Genomic DNA, 6,605 nt, shown 5'->3' with positions numbered 1-6,605 from the left:
CATGGGTCAACTATCAGCCTTAACTTCAAGTTAACAAGGTCAAAGGTCACGAGAGCCCATGTGCTCTAACTCTTCAACCGTTAGACGTAGGAAGGTCAAACCTCACACCATGGCACAGGACTGGTATTGATCCTAACTGAAGGCAATTTGGGACATTTGCTGTAAAAGCCACCTAGTGGACGGTGCAGGAAAGGCGCAAGACCATAGGCTGCGGTCGCCACAGCTCCCGCGATCGCAAGAGCTCCCGCGGTCGCAAGGCCGGAGCGGCGCTGAGCTGCGAGGGCCGCCCAACGCTGCTTGCAGCTTTAATTTGAATTAAAATTAGTTACACTATATTTTTAAACATGTTAAAAAATAAAGCAACAAGGTTGAGAGCCTCTGCAACTCATATAAAAAAATTGAAACCCCGACCACTAATCAAGACTTTTTGGTGGCTCTCCTACAAATGCTGTTCGCCAACTAGTTTCCAAAAGTCGCAGCCCGGTGAGATACTGGCTTTACCCCTAACCTGTGCCAATGTTGGTGCCTTGTGTTCTTTGCCAGCCTCAACAGGCACTGGTCCACAGCTCATACCCTGTGCCCTGGGTCTTTGCAAACTCTCCCATGTGCAAATGCTCCGTATGGTACAAGAGCAGTTGCCAATTTTCCTCCATCTGCCCGTGCCCTGTACTTACACACACAGGCTCTCTGCTGGATAACGACCACCACCCTTCACCCTATCGAAGCAGAGAAATTTTAAATGTTAACTTCCATCCTGCAGGAGGAGCGAGCTATTTAAAACCATCATGTTAACATGTCAGTTGAATATGCTGATGGTGAAGGTGGACGAAAAAGTTACTGCTACCAGTTCTCTTTTGTTTTTTTCTTTCCTTTTGCCATGCAACGTCTTCCTCTCAGTTTTTTTTCTTCTCTTCCTTGCTTCATTGGCTCCTCCAATTCATTTTTTCTCTTCTTTGCTTTTTTTACCGCCCCCCTCTCTTCATCTAGCCTCTCTAAGACCAGTTCCCTCTCGTTCGGTCTTGCAAATGGCTGCCTGCCAGCAGTTTGTCTAAGAACAAAACAGATTTGAATAAAGAATAGAGACAAAGAGAGAACAAAGAGGCAGTAAAAGGTGCTAAACACAAAGTGATGTATGTCTGTTGAAGAGGCACAGTTTGTACGTGTGTCTTTGTTTCATTTGTGTGTTCAAGGGTTTTTAACTTTACAGTGGGCAGCAGTCCAAGACTAGAGAGTAATCTTTTACCCAGGGTTTACCACTGGGAATGTCAGGAATAAGTCAATCATGATGATGCATGCACTCTGCTGACGACACGTACGGGTGTTCAAAGAATATCTGGAGCTTGCAGATGTGCCAGAACCCTGCTTCTGCAACATCAGGGTGCAGTTTATGATGATAGGCAGACACACACATACACACACCCACTCACACACACCCTACTGCAGACACACATGGACACATTAAGCCATGAAGGCAGGGCCAGATAAGCAGATTATTTGAAGGAGGCATTATTCACTATATGAATGAAATAATTGGTTTCATTATTTGTGGGAATTTCAGCAACACTAAATGAAGCATTAGATAGAGCTTGGTACCCTAACGCAGGCTGGAGTTGTACACTCAGTTTGGCCACCATAGGCCTGTGTTTGCAAGCTGGGTATTCTGGCACTTATCTCAAATCACAGCATGCATGCCAGCCTCTGCTTCTGCTTTTATTTGTTTTAAGGTGCTGTTTCAGTAAAAGAATTCAATATCTAGAGGATATTAGGTCCATTTATTCAGCCAGCATGAGCGTCTGACTCTTTCTTTGTGTGCATTGGTGTGTGAGTGTGTGAGGGTGTGTGTGTTTGTGTTCTGCTTTATGTGCATGTTTATTCCCTCTGTCAGGGAAACAGTGGTGGGCGGGCTGAGGTGGAGGGGGAGGCTACTTTAACGGTCTTTTGAAGGAGATAAATGGTTTACAGATGGCCCAATCAATATATTAAAATGAGACACGGAGTCCAGCAATGAACACTGAGCAAAGAAGTATGGGTGAGGGTAGTGGGGCCTCAAACACCAAAGGTCATGACCGCACCATACGACCACACAAAAAAGATGCAATGCTGCATGTGTGTACAGTCAGGAATAAGTGTGTTTTATTTATTGGCTGCTTTTGGATTTAAAATATGTTACTGACATTCAATAAAATGACCCAGTATGTACAGAAACCATATGTACAAAAATTAAAATATATACAGTGGAACAAAAAAAGTCAAATACTATACAAAATTAGAAGCACTTGAAAAGCACAAACCCTCATTAAAAACATTATCATTACATACATTATCCCAATCACTACCAAGTTTTATCAATGGTTTCTTGTGACAACTCCAACATTTTCAGAAAATCTCATCAAAATCTGTTCACCCAAACATAAAATGAACCAGTTACTAAAAGAGAAAAGCAGATTGGAGAGAGGTTCAATTTTTTTTTTGTCTTTCTGTTGAAGAACTCACTTGGATTTTCAAACTTTCCCCTTTTGTGCTGTGTGCATTTATACATTTATGATTCCTCATACCTCAATTTTCTCATTGTAGGAAACTATTCAGTGTTTCAACTTTTATAACTGCTCTAATTTCAAAGCGATTCATGGAAACAATATTTTATAAACCTTCACATCACATTCAGTTTTGCATTACATGGTTTTAAACATAATCTAAGGTTATTTGGGAACTCAAACAGCAGCAGTTTGTTGTTCTCTCAGCTCAGTGCCGTCTGAGGCACTTCCAGCAGGAATATCATAATATTTTTGCCTGAATAACCAAGTCATTCAAAATTGATGGTGGTGTAAAGGTTAATAAAATAGCATCCATAAAAATCACAAGGAAATTTTTTTAAATTGGAGTTGCTTAAGACAACATCAATTCACTCTAATTCGGCCCCCATCAGACTGGCTGTTAGTGTGGCACTAATCACTGAAAGTTGTCACCTTCTCACCAAGCTTTTTGTTGATGTTCTTGTAGCCCATTCCAGCCTTGTGCAGACCCGTTATCGGGTCCCCTGATGTCCTTTTACAGCTCCTTGGTCTTGCCTGTAAAAATAAAGAGGTTGGAATTAAGGAAACTGAATTTGTGGACAGGTTTTATTTGAGATCTGATCAATGAGTTTCTGATCAATTTAAAATTTTAATGCTATGTTTTTTTTCTGAAATTTTAGTTGATATTATGTTTCTCCATTATACTGAAATTGCCATAAAAGACCATAAAGACTGTTTATTTTTGTAAGTTAAATTTTTTTTTTTTTTTTTTTAACCTTTTTAAAAAATTAGAAGGGAATAAATATTTTTTTACCTCACTGGAAACGTATTAATGCCCACATTTAATTTCCTTTTTTTTGTTGTGTTGATACTTCTGTTGGATGTTTGTGGTGTAGTTGATTGTACACAGGTTACGATCAAGATTTTGTAATATCAAGCACAGCATGTACAAGTCCTTGATCTGTATCTAAGGTTTGGCTCACTAACTAATAAAGCACCTAATATATTTTTTTTATGTTTTACCAAAGTGAAAAGCAACAAAACACATTTAATTTCATTACTGAAATTGACTATTCATTTTGTACTGTTTAGGTAATTTTTAAGATCTGCACTTTGACTTTTACTTGAGTATTTTGTATTTCATTTCATTTAATATCACATCTTTAATGAGTAAAAAAACAGATTATAAAAAAAGAAAATTAAAAAAGGTGCACCTTTGGTGACTTCTACAAATGGGTTTGTTCCTTTCCAGTTAGTCAGTGTATGATCCAGGTAAAAAATGATGAGGAGCTGTGAAAGAAGAGTTTCACAGTTAAATAAAACCATAAAGATTTTGGCATCCATAATCGATTCTTTATGTGGACTTTTCTCTTAAAGGTACAAATGGTTCTTGTTAACTTTAGCTTTTCTAGATTTTCTACTGCTGAACTTTACAAAACAAATCTAGACAAAACGTATGCTTTTAAACACTGGTTAAACAAAAATATGACAAGAGGAGACAATAGGAGAGGTGGCAAAGACAAATGAACTGCTAAAAACAACTGAGGTCTTTTTAATTCTTATCAAAAGATGAGACAGCCACTCAGGACTGTGAGAAGGTCATGAACCTGAGCATCTGCACAGACAGAAGATCACCGGACTCCTCCTGTATAGGCAATTAGTAATGAAGTTTGTTAAACCATTTGGCTAATCTCCTATTAAATAAATGAACACAAAAATCATCAACATTAATTTTTAACAATAAAATCACAATTAAAGAACACATTTCATTTGTGTAGAATCATGTTTTGTTTTTTTACTCTTAGAAGTGTAAAAACACAGAACAATTACTAGAAAGATGAGAATAGATCAGAGGTCATAAAAGAAGGGGTTCCTTTATGCTACATATACAAAGCTATCCATCATATTCTGTATCTGCTTAATCTTGTTGAAGGCCATGGAGAAGTGGGGAGGTCACAAATATAAACATACTTTAAAATACTTTTAGTAAAAAAGTGCAAATTGGAACACTGAAAAAGAAAGTATAATTTCAATATGAACAGACAATGCCTTACAGTCATAACACTTAAATACATCAACACCATCAGCCTTGTGTACAATACAATGTATATTCAAATTCAATTCAATTCAAAGATACTTTATCAATCCCAAAGGGAAATTAAATGTTGTTGTAACTCATCATCCTGGTTTTGGTAAAGAGTTGATGGCTGTGGGCAGGAAGGATCTCTTGTAGCAGTCTGTCCCAATTTGTCCTCGGTCCTGGTGTCCTCAAAGAGTCCCACCAGGTGAGCCTTGCTGGCCTCCTGCAGAGCCATAACGGCCGAGCTCTGGAAGCATAGATCGGTCTTGAAGTCCTGGGCGATCTCCAGGACCAGGTGCTAGAAGAGCAGCTTCTGGATGAGCAGCTCGATGGACTTCTGGTAGAAGTGGATCTCTCTGAGAGCCACGGTGCCAGGCCTATAGAGATGAGGCTTCTTCACTCCGCTGGTGGTCGGGGTGCTCCTTCGGGAAGCTTTGGTGGTGAGCTGCTTCCTGGGAGCTTTACCTCCGGTGGATAAATGGGCACTCTGCTTGGTTTTGGCCATGACTGGAGTTCAGGGTTCTTCATATTTAACACTTGTTGTCATGGTTACACATCATAACAAAATGTCCAAAAGTAAAAAGGCTTCAGTAAAAATCTTTCCAGCAGCACAGCATCTGATACCAAAGGAAGTAATCATCCAAAAAAGTGATTTACATCCAGAAAAAAAGACAAATAAAAATTTCAAAAGCAATATCTCAGAATGAATGGAACAGAGCTACTCCAACATGCAGCCACCATGAGCGGTGCAATTCTAGAAGCAAACATCCTTATATATGCAAACATCCACAAAGCATGCAAATGGTCCATTGACCTGAGAGAAAAAAAAAGTTTACCATTAAAAGCCATAAGAGTTGTGATGAGGACAGATCAGCAAGCAACTTGTACCAGCAAGCTGGACCACAGTAACTGAAAGATAGGATCTAATTCTGGGTACAGCAAGACAACGTAGAGTTCATTACCTGGAACAATGCTCTACATAGAGTTAATTCAGCAAAGATTTTTTGTTCTGACAGATTGCTCCAGTCAGAGGTCTTGTTAAAGAAACCAAAAGAGATGAAGTAAAAACATGTTTTTTTCTGTGTTTAGATTTGTGTGTTTCACACAAGAACAGCACACTTCAGGCTAATACCAATTGTAACAGTTGTGTGGCACATTACTGTAAGAAAACTGACATACACCAGCTTGACATTTGATATAATCCATATTGAGATTTTTGTACCACAGTGCACAAACATTTAGCTGCGGATCTATATTAGCAAAGCTGTGAGGAACACTAATTAAAAAGCCACTATTATATGGGTCCAAATGTGAGGACTTTAGGCACATTTTGTGAAATGTCAAGTCCTTTTCCTTGTTTATTCTGATAGGAGTCTACATCCCACTGCAGTCCTGTATCAGTACATTAAGGTTCCTGGGTACCACCATCACCAAGACCTTAAATGGTTAGCCAACATAAACACAGATGACTGTGTGGAAGTTCAAATGAAGATGCACTTCCTGAATGAGCTCAGGAAGTTTAACCTGCCACAGGAGCTGACAGAATGCTGTTTTTTTTTTTTAAATATTATTGGTGCCATAGATGCACCAATAATATTCAAATGCTTGAAAGTATAAAAGTAAGTGAGACCAAAGTGAAATTCCTTGCAGGATTATATATATATATATATATATATATATATATATATATATATATGAAGACAAGGGTCCATGCCCAGTCCACTCTGTGCTTGAGGGCGGTAGTATGGGTGTGAGGGTATTCCCGCAGGAAAGAAAGATGGCTTGACAACAGATAACATCCTTGTGCAGTTTCCTCAGGGGGGAAATAATTCCACCTAGACAGATATTTTATCACGCTCTATCAGATTCTGTTCTCCCTTATCATGCCTTACACACACTTAAACATGGATCCTTGTCTTGAGACACATTATTCACATTCAAATAAGGCAAAAAGAGCTGTAATACAGTCCTTATGTATTTTCTAACAAAATATAAAGATCCTAATAATTTCA

At 38.7% G+C, this 6,605-nt stretch overlaps 1 pseudogene; it reads right to left on the bottom strand.

Annotated features, from left to right (window-relative positions):
* Positions 1 to 2,945: 2,945 nt before the first annotated feature.
* Positions 2,946 to 5,098, bottom strand: LOC119617875 (annotated as a pseudogene).
* Between the last annotated feature and the right edge of the window lie 1,507 nt (positions 5,099 to 6,605).

Source organism: Kryptolebias marmoratus, linkage group LG2 (genome assembly GCF_001649575.2).
Source record: "Kryptolebias marmoratus isolate JLee-2015 linkage group LG2, ASM164957v2, whole genome shotgun sequence".
In the NCBI taxonomy this organism is placed as follows: Eukaryota; Metazoa; Chordata; class Actinopteri; order Cyprinodontiformes; family Rivulidae; genus Kryptolebias; species Kryptolebias marmoratus.
The sequence above is the reverse complement of the archived record's forward strand: the minus strand, read 5'-3'. Positions and strand labels throughout refer to the sequence as shown.